Genomic DNA, 16,331 nt, shown 5'->3' with positions numbered 1-16,331 from the left:
TGTTTTACCTGATCAACAATGTTTATCATGTGCACATAATATGCAAATATGCACAATACATTTATTGCAAAGTGGAAACAAAGGAACTAAAATAGAGGATGTACAGCATGTTAGCCGCTTCATTTAAATCCATTGTGGTGATGCAAATTCAGCACAAGGTGGACACTCGCCAACATGGGCGCATCAGCTAAAACCACAAAAAAGTCCTCCTTCGAGCCGGAATTGAACCAGCGACCTAAGGATGTCAGCAGTGCTCTCCTACAGTCCTCCGCTCTACCAGCTGAGCTATCGAAGGGGTGTGTGCACCATCCTGTTTCCACGAGTCAACACATAGAACAGGACTACATTCAGCTTTGATTTAATATAGGCTGATGATATCAGTCTTTTACACAGAAATGCAATATTTGATTATGGTAAACGTCAACTGGCTTTTCAGGAACAATACCAGAGGACCTTGAACATAATAATACCTTATATATATACCAGCTCATCTGTCTGATATACATACTTATTCGTTCTAATATCAAACCATTTATTGATCATTTAGTCCATCAGACTGTTACTGATAATAAAGAATTTAAAAAAATGTATTTTCTTTTTTTGAGTCCAACTTATGCTGTAAGTAGTGATACAACCACAGCAGTCATAGCCAACGTAAACATATAGCAAGATACTTTTTGTTATTGGACTGAGTTATTATTCTTTACAGACGCAGCGGTTTACTGCAGATTCTCTGCCAGGTGGATGCCTGCCAATAGAAGTCTGTTTTCTATGTTTGATGTATCACCTGTAACAGACACAAACCGCAAAAGCCTCCTCCTTCGAGCCGGAATTGAACCAGCGACCTAAGGATGTCAGCAGTGCTCTCCTACAGTCCTCCGCTCTACCAGCTGAGCTATCGAAGGGGTGTGTGCAGCTTGGTTTCCGCTCTAACAGGCTGATGATAGTAGTTTTTTTTTTACAGATAATTGCTTTTTTTTATGGTAAATGATAAAGAAGAGCTGCAGAGGGACTGAGCATCCATCTATGTCATCCTAGTTTTACCAATAGAAAAATGAAATGAAACTCTGCTCGTTACGCACATCAGAATACAAAATATGAGTGAGGTATTCAATAAAAGTACAGGAATAAATGGGAAATATGAGGGGAAAGTGGAATTTAAGAAGTTAAAATCAACTTGAAAAGCGTTGTCTTGTCTCTGGTGTTAAAAATGACCAAAACAGTTCATACTGTCGATTTTTGGGTGCAGAATGGTTGAAAACGACCACCGAAATGATTGAAATGTAGACTTCTGTTAAAACTTCATATGCTCCTCTGTGTCCTTTGCCCTCTGCTGCGGCGTGCTTGCGTAAAGCCACCGTGTCTTGACTTGACTTGACTTACCCTGTGAATTAATCGTGGCCCAGCTGTTGACTAATAGTCCACATTCACCGCTAAAAAAACACAGTGTCACCACTCCCCATGTCCAGAGTGTGGGTGGTGGGAGCAGGGAGGGGCTGGCTGAGTAAATAGGATGGGGGTTGGGGGCGACGCAGGACTTGTAGCATTGTATTGTTTGACTGACAGTGGGACAGCGAGGGGGAACGGGTGGTCCCAGCCCAGAGACAATGCCTGAGAACACGCTGATTCTCAGCTAAGCCCCCTTTGTGTGGCAGGGTGGGAAACCCCTTACAAATAGCCGTCACTAGCGTGATTCATGCCTTTATCATGACTTGGGAACCTGCTCGTGGAAACATGGCATGGTCTGAGATGTCATATTGTTCAGCGCTGTCAGTGGTACCAACAGGCCGTTCCATGTGATCAGCTCAGGAGGACGTTGAAGCGCCCAGCAGCGCTGCAGAGCACGCTGGGGTTTGTGCTGCAGATGGAAGATAAAACACGCCAAAACTTCACACAGCAAAAAAAACCTTCCATAATCTCCAGAGGTTTGAGGGAAGCAATCAATGCCAATGGGGAATGAAAATCATGCAGCCGGTACAAAACAGTTTCTCCTGAAAGTAAATATAGTCATGTTTATTGTTAATTCCCTTTTCACTGTGTTGTAGTAGTAGTAGTGGTTTGAGGGTGTTTTTAATGGAGGCCATCAACTTATTAGTTCAAACAAGTTGAAATATGCTGAGTCGGTGCAGAATCAAGAGTGTGTTTAGAACATTTCAGCCAACGAACATTAAAATACAGAAATGTTTCTACAGATTGTTGTAAAAAACGTTAGTTTTAGCTGTAGCGTATGTTAATCCATATTTAGTCAGCTTTGTTGAACTGACCCGATGAGGCAAAGACAATCCAGGCTTTAAATGATCACTGCGGGGATAATCGCATCAAGGTCCCTCTGAAATATAAGGCAAATAATGAACATTAAAGATGAATAAAGAGAGCCAACAGCGTGGCTCAGCCTCAGCATTCCTCTGCCAGATTTATACACTGAAATGAAATGTGCTAACTGTTGGCATCATTACATAAACAGAAATGTCGCAATCTTTTTTTACACCTACACATTTAGAGTTTCTGGATAATCACAGATCAATATCCTTAAATGTTGTATAACATACCTTCACTCTTAATGATTTGACATCCTTTGACTTTTAAACCGTCTGTTTCCTGTTTAAATGGCTAATGTGGGATCATCACAGCTCAGTTGTGAAAAGGCTCCGATAAACAAACCGCTCATCTATTTTTTTGTTAAATTCACCGAAGCGGACGAACAATATGAAACTCGATCCAGGCTTTAGGGGGAACACACCTCCCGAAGCTGAGGCTGTTTATTCAGAGGCTTAGGATTGTATTCAGCGAGGAGCAGCGAGGAGGGGGAAAACACGTCAGGGTATCTGTTTACATTTGGCCCAATTAACAATACAATGGCGCAGGGATTTGCAAAGAATCAACTCAGCCTATTTGTCAGCATACATCTGTTAATTATTTGTGTAAATTAGGTCCCAAACAATAATTATCACCTACAATTAGGTCAGGTGAAGAGGAGAAGGAACTGCCATTAATTGTGTTTAAAATGCTGACAGCACCAATTAGCGAGCTAGATTCGTCCCTGCTGCCACCCAAAGACTGAGCTCCCTGTTGTGGAGATGAAACTCATTACGCTTCCTCCAATACACAGAGTGCCCAGTCATACTGGTTCAGCTGGTCGGCCATTCAGCTCCAGCACACAGGAACACACAGCGCTGTAATGTAATCTGGCGTGAGGTCATGAAATTTGTGGGCAAATCGTTCTCAGCGTGGAAAACGATACAGAGCGCCTGGCGCTGGTAGCAAGCCTGTGAGAAAGCTAATGTGCGAGTGACCGCTGAGAGTGCAAATGAAGGAGCATTTGGAAGGTCAGTGTGTGTTCTTGAGTAGCCAAATGCCCTGCTGAAGTGTCCTTGAGCAAGATGGCAACATTTTAGCCGCTTAGTCTGTGAACGCTGCTCGGTTGAGACGGTAGAGGAGAGCAAACACACCCACACGTGCGTGGATCTCAACAACAGGTGCAGATTAAAACCCAAACCATGGGCAATAAAGAGCAGTTCATTCAAAGCATCCCCTGTGCTTAGGCTCTAATAAACTTGCACACCTTGGCAGCAGATAAGAGCGAGCAGACTCTCCCTGATTCATCATGCTCTGAATGGGAGTGCCGGTGAAATGCCCACAGTGAAACAGAACGTAAAGCTGGCTGAGCTCAGCAGGTTTCAGCCCAAGGTGACTTTAAAGTGAGACCACATGGCTTCTGGAAGAATAAATAACACCTGTTTACAAATTAAAAGGTGAATCCATGAAGGATTAAACGCACCCTTGGAGTTTTACCACCAAACCCTTCCTTGGACTTGCAATAGTTTCCAGTGGCTAATGTAAGGAAATGTTAGCTTTTGATGTATTTTAGAGCAACAAGTTTCCTGTTTACAGATTCATTTACTCTCACATTTACTCTCCTTTAGCCTCTTTATTGGTCTCCACCAACTCCTGAAGGGAAAAACTGGATCTTTAGCTGCCAAACGCTCCACAATGTTCCCCAGCAGGTCTACCTCTTTCTGTCTTTGTCTGTCTGCTGTGGATTTATCGCAGTGTGTTCGCTGGAAACAGTTGCCCGAGGTTGATGGAGACAAGGTCGACGAGAGTCGAGTTAAAACCAAAAATTCAAAAGCGTGAGCTGTGAGAAGCTAAAAAGCTCTGCAGAGCTGAAGGATGGTGAGTCATTTGGTTAGCTGTTGATGTGAAAATGTTTATCAGAGCACCATAACGTTATTCTGTTTTGCTTGGCTGACATTGTCTCGCTGAATGACACAGTCATGTATGAAGGAGGAGACAGCTTCCTGTTGACTTTCTACACCCAGATTTTCCCAACCGGTCTGCAGGTTTGGACTTGTGACTTTAAGGTGCAACCTTCATCTTCATGGATGTCAAAATTCTTATTAATCAAATCATCTGTGCCTCCGAAGCAACGCTGACACACTGCGCAGGCTGTTGAACGCTGAGATTTCAAACATCAGATGAACGTGTTCACTACTTTAACTCACTGTTGGTTTTCTTAAACGAACTGATGAGCTGGAGAAAAAACCTCAGATGAATCATAACTTTGATAACTGTAATTTTCTTAATTGCATCACAATGTGTGAGTCAGGTTTCTTCATTTTGAGTGAAACACCTCTATGATGAAATCGTGGCCAATTATTAGCTTTCATAAATCACTCAGCAGCAGCAGTCGATGCTTGTGTATCAAGAAACCTCAAAAGTTTCCAGTGCGAGTGTGAATTTGATCATTTTACACTTATGTAAAATATTACTATTACATGCAATTATTGTTTATCTTAACGTGGATTTAAAGTCATTAAAATGCTGAAACCACATTCATTTGTAGCCTAAACTTCTAAATTATCTTCCCTTTTCAAGCAAATTTAGCCAAGGTTAATCTCGACCTGCAGATGTTAGTGATCTAGGCATACTGTGCTCCAGAAAGTCGATTCAGAAGATGAGTTGCAAATGTAGTTTGCTTATGCTGAACATAAAGCAGATTAGTTGCATGACCTTCATTTCTTTTTTTTAATGGAGGACCCACCCAGTACCAGCTCACTGTGCTGAGCAGCACTGAGTGGCCAAGATGTGAATGTTTAAAGGTTTTTTCAGCTTGATGGATAAGATTTTGCATTAACAAAGCACCAAAAAAGCAAAGGCAGACAGGCATGAATACATGACCGTGTTTACTTTGATCCCAGCTGCTGGTTGAACGTTAAAAACAATGAACTGCAGATGATTCAACGTTTGGATCCATATCCAAAAACCTCCAACAACGCGACAGAGAATCCATTCTTCCATGCCACAATAGAGTAAACAGCCGGGAAATAATACACACAATTATACACATATAATACCTACAGGCATATCAGCTATTGAGCTGCACAAAAACACCACAAAACTAATTAAAACAATGGACTAAATTGGATATCACTCCATTGTACAGATGCAGCTAATTCAACAAATTAACAAATGAGCCAAAACACAGCACAATACTGTGAGCCGAGTTAATTTTCATTAAATGATAACACATTCCAGCCAATTCAGGTTTTTTTATTTGCGTATTCATAAATTCCGGGCACGGGCGCATGAACCTCAACCTTTGTTAATATGAATATATTGTGAGACATTTGCATAATCCACTTCATAATCCACTGCAGCACTCGGCGGTAACAAAGATAAGGAGGGGTAGCCACTGTTTCTCCTGGGAACGCTACACAGATAAACGGAGAAAAAGAGACCCACTTTCTGCTCCTATTACGAGATAAAAAAAAAGAGGAAGGCTTTGCAAAGTTTTCATTTTCCAGTGCATTTCCCTTTCAGAGACAGATGGTGCTGGAATATCATTATTTGTGTGTTGAAACTGAAATTTAGTGAATTTCCTCAGAGAAGAGGTGCATGGGTTATTTATGTATCCACCACAGACGCAGCATGCTGATTTTATTTCCCCGCCGCCGCCGCCGCTTCACTGAGACCCTGAAATGTGCTTCTTGCAGAAAATGTTTTTCACACAAAAATGGAAAACCTGCGTCGTGCAGCAGGAGGAATCACAAGGTGACAAATGAGCAAACAGAAGGCAAACTCCCAGCTCGCCCTGAACATCACTAATGAGAACGCTTTTAGCTGCGATATGGATGGAAAAATGTGCCTGCACCTGTGTGTGTGTGTGTGTGTGTGTGTGTGTGTGTGTGTGTGTGTGTGTGTGTGTGTGTGTGTGTGTGTGCGCACGTGACTTTGTGAATGCATGAATGTGTGTGTGTGTGTGTCGTGACTGAGGCAGTGAAAAGCTCTCTTAAGTCCCCCAATCTTTCCAAATTGGCCTCTGGGATGACGCCACCACACAACTACATCCATCCCCGCTGTGCTGCATGCATTCCTGGTGTGTGTGTGTGTGTTTGGACAATGGCAACACTTCCTTTTTGGCCTAATAGGCAGGGAGCCCCAGCCATTGTGGCCTGATTAGGGCTCCCATTCAAGCTCTCTGGGATTTCTAATTGCGAGGCCTTGTGCGGCGAACTCCCCCTCACTTCCCACCCCGCTACACTCCCCTCACGACTACTGTAAGACTTAATGAGACACAATTACTGCCCCCTAGGAGTCCTACAGCGAGCCAATCACAAAGAGAGACAAAGACCCCCAGTGAATGGCCACTCAGCGGAAAAAGAGACAGAAAGAGGGAGCAGGAGGGAGGGGAGAATCACAAGCCCTCATTGTCCAGAGAAAGCACAGAGAGGAGCCTTTTTTTGGAGAAATATAAATGTTTTTATTTAATGCCGGCTCATAATTAGGCCCCTGAGAGGAAAAGGGAGAGCCAAAGGAGTGGAGAGGGCGGGGAGTTCAATGGCGAAAAAGGCCCGTAGGTACAAAAGACGAAGAATGACATGTTAGACGTGAGGAGGAGGAGGAGGAGGAGGAGAGGGGGTGAGGTGGAGGAGGGAGGGAGTAGCAGAAGAGGGGACGAATAGATACTGAGGTGAAAAAACACAGATGCAGAAAAACAAAACCAAGTGGAAAAACTTGACAGGACTTTCTTCTTTTCTTCCCTTTCTGCAGCCCTCTGAGCCTGTTTGGCGTGGGAAATGGCCTGACGTTGAATGATGCGTGCCAGGCCGAGTGAAAAGCCGAGGCAGTCCGGGCGTTTCGCAGGTTTGGCACTTCACGTTTGGCTCAAGAGGTGAAATATTCCTCAATTCGAGGAGTCTTTCTGCCAAAACTGTGTGGGAAGCAATAACAGGGACTACAAGAGTCTGGGTTCAGAAAGAGCTGCAATAAAAGACGAGAAAGGCACGGTTTGCAGACAGCTCTTGACTGTATGGGAACATTTATGGTATTATTCCCCCAGAATAGTGCAGATATTATTTCAAGCAGTCATGTCGGGGGAATTTGAAGCGTTCTCATGCAAAGGGGGGTTTATTGTGAAAGCTGAGCCTCTGCACGATGTACGCAGACAAGGAATATCTGAGACAACAGATATCACTGACCGAATGAAAGGCTACATGTCAATCAGGCCTGTGGAGAAAGCTGCATTCCTGGATTAATTCAGTGTGCGGGACAATACTCACCCAGCAGGAGAGACGGCAGGTGCGACCTGACACACAAAAGGAATAAATACGGAAAACAAAAGGCTTTTAAAGATTTTCTCAAGATGCACTCGTGGACAGAAAGAACTGCGGAACACTCTCCGTTCGTCTTTTAGCAAGAATTTAATCTATTAAAATCTCAGTCACACTTCTTGCTCTTGGCTAAACAACCAGACAACGACGCATGTTTGGCCTGGGCGCGCGCACACACACACACACACACACACACACACACACACACACACACACACACACACACACACACACACACAGTGGCAGCAGCAGATCAGGGTTCATCGTGCACAGGGTGAGACAGAGAGAGACGTTTGTAAGATGACTGTAATACATTTACATTGCAATCATCGTTTCTTATGCACAAAATCAGGTTAAGAAGTTAGGAAACACCATAAAAGAGACTATTTTAAGGCACTGAGGAGACCGAGCTCCACATATTAGATCAGAGGAGGAGAACCTTTATTATTACAGTAATAATATGAACAGCAGTCTCTCTGTGGATATGCACCATTCATTTGAGCCCATGTAGTAACATCCTTCATCCAATCATGTGTTCACAAAGAACCTCGCTCCATCCTCGCCTGTGAACGGCTGAGCCTTTCCAGCCTTTCCAATCATGATCCTCTCACCTGTTACCAGTGAGCCTGTTTACCTGTGGAACGCTCCAAACAGGTGTTTCTGGAGCGTTCCACAGAAGATATTTACGGAAATCAATGAAGCTGATGAGGTCAGACATTGAATATATTATCATCTATGTTTTACGGCGTATCCCAGCTTTTGGGATGGCAGCATGTATCATACATATCAACTAACATTCGGTGATTAACTCTCGTGAAAGTGTGTGAGCTGCACTGTGAGGAGTGGAGGCAGGCGCACCTCAGGCTCCTCATGGTCGTTAAGACATCAGCAGCAAAATAAGTTCAGATTGAATCCATCAGTGATTCAGCCTGTGAGTCACCACTGCTCCCTCTCCCTCTCTGCTCCCTCGCTTTTTAACAGAGGAAGACAGCAATGTGTCTGAAAAGGCTGCTTCTTTTGACAGTGTGGCACGTCCGATGTTTGCCACAGGTGTCGAATTACACACATCAAATGACATGATGTTACGTGAGTCAAACCAACGTGCTCGGCCATCACAGCACGCGTCTCCGGTCCAGTTCAGGGACGGTGCCCCTGAGTGCTGGATGGAGCGGGAAACTGCATCACCACAACACTTCAGTGTGTGGACGGACAAATATGTAAGAGGTCTTTAGATTCGTCATGCTGACAGGCAGCGTCAGTTGCAGCTGGTCACCCCTGTTATGGTTCTACATCGTCGATGCACACATGAGTCCATCAAGACACGTCTCCTGGATTCCTCTGTCCTCACATCGCTTCCTAATGTCTTACTGTGGATGATAAGACGTGACAAAAAGATTTAAGCAATTAGGACATTTAAGGTAGATGTGACATATTTTGTCGAATTAAAGCTGCAACATGCTCTCTGCTCTCTCTCTCTCTCACACACACACACACACACACACACACACACACACACACACACACAGCGCCCTGGCCCCATGTTCTTTTCAGTGCGAGCAGCCTCTCAGCTTCTGACTGAACCCCCTTTGTTCGGCGGTGACCCTCTTAAGCGCAGGTTGAAGCCTGCAGCCATTCCACTTTGGATTTGGACCCTATCGCGTGTCACACGGCTAAGTCGACCAGGACCGGGCCTCTTCGCTCAGACACACGGCAACAAGTATCCTTTCACATCACAATGAGCGCTGCAGCAGGGTTTAAGCTTAAAATGGCTAGATCACCGAAATCATGAGCGACCTTGGAGGCATCCAGAGGTTAGGGCTGCGTCGCCTCAGTTACAATAAAAACCATCACGTGCTGAGCTGCACTGCTGCTGTGAGTCACCTTTTCTTCAGCAATGCCAAAATAATCCTGAATAGTGAAGTCTGATTCACGACCTTATTGCAAAACATGAGCAACTTCAAGTGAGGAAATGCATTCTGAACTTAAAGCGCGTTAACACGGCGGCTAATTCTTTGCTAACCATAAACTGCACCAGTTAGCTGCTAATGCTAGGTGAGTGACAGAACCTGCAAGTACACGTTAGACTGAGCCGATGCTGCTTTGCTGTGTTCCAGCTAATTACGTTCACATCAAGGTCGTCAGTTGTGATGTGGATTTTCAGCTTTTTCTAGTTTTGATTTCCAGTTGGCCAATAAATAATTTGCCTCAAAGGGAACAAAGATGGACTCAGAGGTCAGACAAGTCCGTCATTATCCTGCGCATTTATAAATGTGTGTAAATTAACATGCTAATGCTCGTGACTTGGTTACTTGTCATATGTTCGCCTGCAATACAGTTTTTAGGCGCCGTAGTCAGACTCCAGAATTGAATCATTTTAATTGAATTAACTGAGTATTTTCCAAAGGATCCAATGTATTATGTTAGTTTTAAGGAATATTTTGCCGCCACTAATCAGTGTCAGAAATATGCAGATCACAACTCAGGTGTCAAGATGATGCCACATGATGCAACACGACTCTTGATTTAAGTTCATTTGCGCTGGAAACAAGTGAACTTATCTCACCTCATTGGCAGATTTTTTAAAGAGTGAGTATCAAAGAGCCGTTGAGATACTTTATTTTTAGAGCTGCCTTTAACGTCTGCCTTCATAAAACTGTCAGCCTGTTGCTGCTGAAACAACAGCGTCTGACACATACAAAGTGGAATGTGTCTTTGTCAGTTTCAAGTGGCTCTCTGTTGGTTTCATCAGCTTAATCAGGTCCAACTGTGACTTAGATTGACAGGTCATATGTCAAACGTGGATGTTTCACAAAGCGGCACATATTTCCTGGAGTTGCTTTTCAACCTCTCTTTATTTATCCAGGAAAAGTTTGCTAATCCTTTATGCTTTGCCCTGATTTCACTCATTCAGCACCACACATTCATATCTGGGAGCAGCTCGGTGACAAAGACGTGAAAAGCAAGTCTGGAAATAACAAATCTTATTCGCCATTATGTTAAATGCAGAGTTTTACCTTCAGTGCACGATCGGACTGTGTTTTTATACTTCTTCGTAGCATCCACACGTGTTGTACACACTCCATATCCATGGCATTAAAAGTATTAAGTGTTATCTGACTTTTGCTAAATGCTTCATTGTGTTTATGTGCATTAACTTGCAAATTCATGAATTTGAGGGACACTTGGACACAGATACTGCAGCGAGTGTGAATGTATAACATGCAGCTTTAAGCATTTTCTTAGAGGAATATATTTCAATCTTAAAAAAGATATTCAGAAGGAAATATCGACAGTGGAAAAGCATGTGAACACGTGGACAGTGGAGTGAAAATGCTGAGCCTGGAGCACTGCTGATCATCATCCTTTTTATACCTCTGACGTATTTTCTGCTGTTGCCACGCGCTGTGCAATTGTTTAAATGCTAATCCTCCATATTCTTCCAATAAATTATATCACCATCTTTGTTACCGAGCACTCACGTCTGCTATTTGTGCGCCGCGCTTCCCACAGATTACCTGTCAATCAAACAGCGTGGGCGCTAATGTGCACTTTTTTTCCTGTTATTGAAGTTTCTCTTCTATGCATTTTCTGTGTTCTCGTTTGAACTGCTCTGTCCTCTTTCTCAACAGCTTCGGCGTAACTACTAACAGGAAGTCATCATGTGAATACAGCCCTGCTGCTGATGCACCAGAATGGAATGCGGCCATTATTAATGTTATTAATGACACCTATGTCTTAAAAGTAAAAATGTTTCCTGTGAGAAAAATCTAATGCAAACAAAAGACGTGCTGACGTGCTCTCTGTGCTCTGCAGGCTGCAAGAAAATGACTTGTATTAAAGGGTTACTTCTTTAAATTTTTGCCTGAGTCACATATAACATTTTTAATCTCAGCCAGGGTTTGGAGCTGTTTCACCATAAATACATCCCAACTCTCTGCTCCACTGCATGCAGCTTCAGCCCTTTTATTTCTCTCTCAGACTCAGTCCAGCACTGCAGATGTATGAGTCCAACACTTGAACACTCTCATGTTAAGTAATTGAATTAATGTTACTGCTACACCAATACTGCTAAAAGAAGAATATCCATCCATTATCTATACCGCCTATCCCTTTCGGGGTTGCGGGGGGCTGGAGCCTATCCCAGCTACAATGGGCGAGAGGCGGGGTACACCCTGAACCGGTTGCCAGCCGATTGCAGGGCCACATGTAATGACAAACAAACATTCACACTCACACTCACACCTACGGACAATTTAGAGTCATCAATTAACCTAATGAGCATGTTTTTGGTCTGTGGGAGGAAGCCGGAGTACCCGGAGAGAACCCACGCATGCACGGGAAGAACATGCAAACTTCACACAGAAAGGCCCCGCCTGACCCGGGGATCGAACCGGCAACCTTCTTGCTGTGAGGCATGCGCACTACCTGCTGCGCCACCGTGCAGCCCAAGAAGAATATTATTATTGTTATTGTTTGCACAGATCAGATTTTCTATTCTGACACTAACAGAAAAAGCCAGAATTCGACTGTTACCTGTTTCTGTCTTTCATTCTTGTCTCTTACAGTTAGTCCAGTGTAGTAAACGCCATAAGGAAATATTAACAAAGTCTGCATGATCATCAGTTCCAGGTCGGTAATCATTATCCAGTACAGCACTGCTGTTGAGCAGACAGGGAGACTCTCAGCCGCTCATATGATGCAGGCTTATTCGATGTATTATTAAATTCATGTGATGCATTTTGATTTAAACTGCAGCTGCAATGACATTTCATGCTTTCACTTAACAGAAGCTCACTGGCTGTGTGCAGCTTAACCACCAACCCGATGCAAAACCCGTGATGTGTTTTCATGAACCTTATCAATTTAAAAACAACAATGCGCTTCATGAGCCCTCGTTGCTCAGCTTTGTGAGGATGCAAACGTTTTGATATGACAGCAGTGAAAAAGGCCCGCAGCCAGTCTGACGATCAATCTCCACTTTGACTGAGAGTGATGTCCTTTAAGCAGTGAGATGCAGCCGGTCTACACGAATAAAATGCTGCTGTCACGCGTCACTCTCTGTCGCTTTGGCTCTCAGTCTCCTCACGACAGCAGCACGGCAAACTTTGTGAAGCAGTTTCATTACTTGATTGAGAAACTGCAGAACAAATCAAACCTTTAAAAGGACACTTGATTGTCCTCCTAACAAACGGTGACGCTTCAGATTCTTCTCGTTAGAAATCTGGAATACTGGCTAATCTCAGACGTGGTGTGAAACAGCTCAGGACAGATTGCCTTTTGGTAATCATTATCCAGCATTTTTAAAGTTTTAAATCTTTAAATCCCAGTCTGCAGATTAGCCATTAGCTTCAGTGAGAGTGTAAAACATTGACCAGTCTGCGCAGTATTTCCTGCAATCCAGGCAATTTATCACACGATATCGTCACGTTTCCACGATAAGACAGGCGATATTTGAGTGCTGCGGAATTTCATTAAGCTGTGTTCCCGGTCCTTTTATTCGGTGTTATTTTATTATCTTGAGCTCATACAAGCCTTTAGTATAAACATGGACTGCTCTGCATAAACAACTTTAAAAGCACAAAAGACGTTTTCTTCTAATAATATTCACAAAATTGAGTTTTGGGAGACTTTCTATGATTGGCTGTGAAAACACAGGAAAGAAACACGCTCTCATAAACGTGTCCTTATCATAGTTTACACCTGATGTTTAACACTGTATCGCTTTCCACATTGCACAAGTGTTTCAGACTTAAGTCAGACTTAAGTGCTGTATTAACGCCTCAATGGGCTCCTAATGAGCAAAGTCGCAGCTTTGGTCTTAGCATCAAAAATCTTTTAAACTGGATCACAAATAGAGAAACATGTTGCAGATGCCGCGAGATGCTGCTGTGCTTCAAGTTCATGTTGGGTTTCTCAACCCTGCGTTTGAAAAAAACACAATTACTACAATGATTTATTGCAGTGTAAAAGATTCAAACTGCTCTGAGCCAATGGACTCGCTTGATGAAATCTCACAGTGCAAAGGTCATTAGAACAAAGCGCTAACGCTGGTTCAAAGGTCCCCCCGTTCCCCTCTTTGTCGTACAGTTTTGATGCTAGCGTGGACGTCAGCACTCCTTGTTTGCTCTTTGCTGGCCAGATTTGGCTGCTAGCTACACACATGCTGCTGTGTAATGCAAGATAAAGAAGTGTCAGGTCATGGACGATGAAGGTGCCACATGGGTCTGATAGCCCTCAGTTTTATGTGGGTATAATTTGGATTTTAGCTCTTAAATGAGACGAATGATTCAGCCTGGGCTGCTAAGTTGCTTTTCACTGCTAAGCAAGTGATCTCACAAGAGGCGACAGAGGAGAGCAGCTTGCTTCTTTCTGTTGTTGTTTGTTTGATTTGGTTTGTTTATGGGAGGCTGTGCGGTTTGGTCCTGAAACCCAGCAGGGACTTCCCAAGCAGGTTCGAATCATGCTCACAGCAAGGTAGTCTGAAATCAACCTATAACCACATTTTCCTGACAGCCGACCTCTCGTGGCTCAGCGTGGGATCTCGGTCGTAGTAGGCGAGGTTGCCGTAGACCTTGATGGAGAAAGTGACTCTCATTCACACACAGAGCTGCCATGCGAGACGCTGGCCGGCCCATCAGGAGCCTCTCAGGCTTCAGCCGAGCATCGACCCACCAACCCTGTGATTAAAGGACGATCCGCTCCACCTACTGATCCAAACCCACCTAATGTACGGGCCTGCAGACGGGGTTTGCATCCTGCAATCAACTTTGGCTTCTTTTGATCACAAAAAACATCTTAATCTTGAAGGACTTCCTGGTTAAATGAAGGTTAAAAAAGCACCTCAGTCATACAGGTGTTGCATCAGAAAACGCTCACATCATGGGGTTGTTATCGCTCAGACTGTCTGAGTCGTTTTTGGGGCAGTCACACATCATTTATGCATAACGACTTGTTGCGTTAACATGTCAGTGTTATCTTATGCAATTCCTGAACGTATTGTACAGGATAACAATATGGTTCTAATTAATGAGGGAACAAAAGGAATAATTTCAGGGTATGAATTATTCTGGAGAATGTCACTCATTCGCACTAATTATCTCTCGCTTACTTTCCCATCATCCCCATCCCCTCTTCTGCATCTCCTCCACTCCCTCATTTCTTCACCTTTCTCCTTCCTCCATCTCTCTCTGTCCCCATCTCTCCCCTCTTTCTCCACCCTCCCCCTCCTCCCTCTCACCTCTTTCTCTCCCCCTCCTTCATTTGGCTGAAGCTAAATGTCTTGTGTGAGATAACATCGCAGTAGGAAATTCCGCCTGTGTTGCCAGACTGCTCAGTTTTCTCCCCAGGGCTGGCAACAATGTGCGTCCTTCATAAGTGCCTCTGCAGCGCTCAGGATCTCCACTCATCCCCTGTGAGCCCGGTCAAAAGACCCGCCGGCGAAACCCAACGCCGCACTCCGAGCTCCACGCCCGAGCCACAGCAGCTCGCCCGCGGGATTACTGCAAAGACACTGAAGAGTCCGCCGCACAGTCTCACGTTTACTTACAAGACCCCCAAAATACAGACAGCATTGGCGCGAGCTGTCTTTCTACGCTTTGGTAGACATGAAAGGCCTTTTCAGAAAAGGCTAATCAAACTTAATATAGCTGTATTTGTAGGCTTGAGTTGGTCGCTTCAGAAGTCTCTTTATAACTTGGAAGCTATCGTTTAATTATGCTTCCTGATGGCTCTGCTGGTCAACCTCACAACAACAACAACAACAACGCTTGAACGCAAGAAGTCGCTGTGCCGGATCAAGAACTAAAACAGGACATAACTGAAACTTTTTTACAGTGTGGTTTTGGATTAGACAAATGAGATATGTTGGTTATTAAGGAGCTTTACAGGTGCTGCTTTAAGGGAATTTTGGGACCTGTGGACGGATCCTGCTTCCAGTATTTTGTGCTAAGCTAAGCTAAAAAGCTCAGTTACCTCTCAACATAAAGCAAACATTTCCATAAATGTTGAACTATTCCATCATCAGTGTTCCTCAGCGTATAACACACAGGTTTATGTTACGGCAGCCAGATTTAATCAATTCAGCTTCTGAAAAGTCATGTCTTCTCTGCTCATGTGGTCAAAAGGTCCCCAGTCTTTGGACAGTGATGAGCCCATGCTGGTGTTGCTTCATGGAAAAGCCTGTAAGAGATGCAAATCAGACAGATTTCAAGCTCTGTCCACAGGTATTTCAGTACCACTGATCAGACAAAGGGAGCCCCTGAGCGAAGATGAGAGTGACTGTCGTTTAAAATGTGCACTTAAGCTGCTGAGCTCTCCCATTTTCATCATAGGTAACCTATAAAACTACTGTTACTGGTCCATATACAGCTGCAGAGTGGAAGTTGTCAGTGTTATCTGACTGACAAGGACTGATGAACACAGCACTCTTCCAGATGTATGAGATACTGCATAAGGAAATATTTGGTTGTGTGGGTATTAAGGTGCAGAAAAAAATGTGGTTTGGTGGATTTCAATTGAAGGGAAAACAAAAAATGTAACACAAACAAAAAAAAAAGACATTTTTGTCATTTATATATATATATATAAACATGTAAACACAACAGACTTCCTGAAGTGCACACATGAAGGCACTTTTTGGCAGGCTCAAGCACTTTAACAATAAGCTTAAATCTTGTATTCTCTCCAGCCGATCCTACAGCATCAGGAGTAACTGTAATGATC

General features: G+C 43.8%; 2 non-coding genes across 2 annotated transcripts; both read right to left on the bottom strand.

The window, feature by feature from the left end:
- Positions 1-207: 207 nt before the first annotated feature.
- On the bottom strand, positions 208-295 carry trnay-gua (transfer RNA tyrosine (anticodon GUA)). Its single transcript is given in 2 exon segments — positions 208-243; positions 259-295. It is a non-coding gene; the product is annotated as a tRNA-Tyr (tRNA).
- Positions 296-817: 522 nt separating this feature from the next.
- On the bottom strand, positions 818-905 carry trnay-gua (transfer RNA tyrosine (anticodon GUA)). The gene is given in 2 exon segments: positions 818-853; positions 869-905. It is a non-coding gene; the product is annotated as a tRNA-Tyr (tRNA).
- Between the last annotated feature and the right edge of the window lie 15,426 nt (positions 906-16,331).

Source organism: Chaetodon trifascialis, chromosome 11 (assembly GCF_039877785.1).
Source record: "Chaetodon trifascialis isolate fChaTrf1 chromosome 11, fChaTrf1.hap1, whole genome shotgun sequence".
Lineage (NCBI taxonomy): Eukaryota > Metazoa > Chordata > Actinopteri > Chaetodontiformes > Chaetodontidae > Chaetodon > Chaetodon trifascialis.
This window is presented reverse-complemented; position numbering and strand designations above follow the sequence as displayed.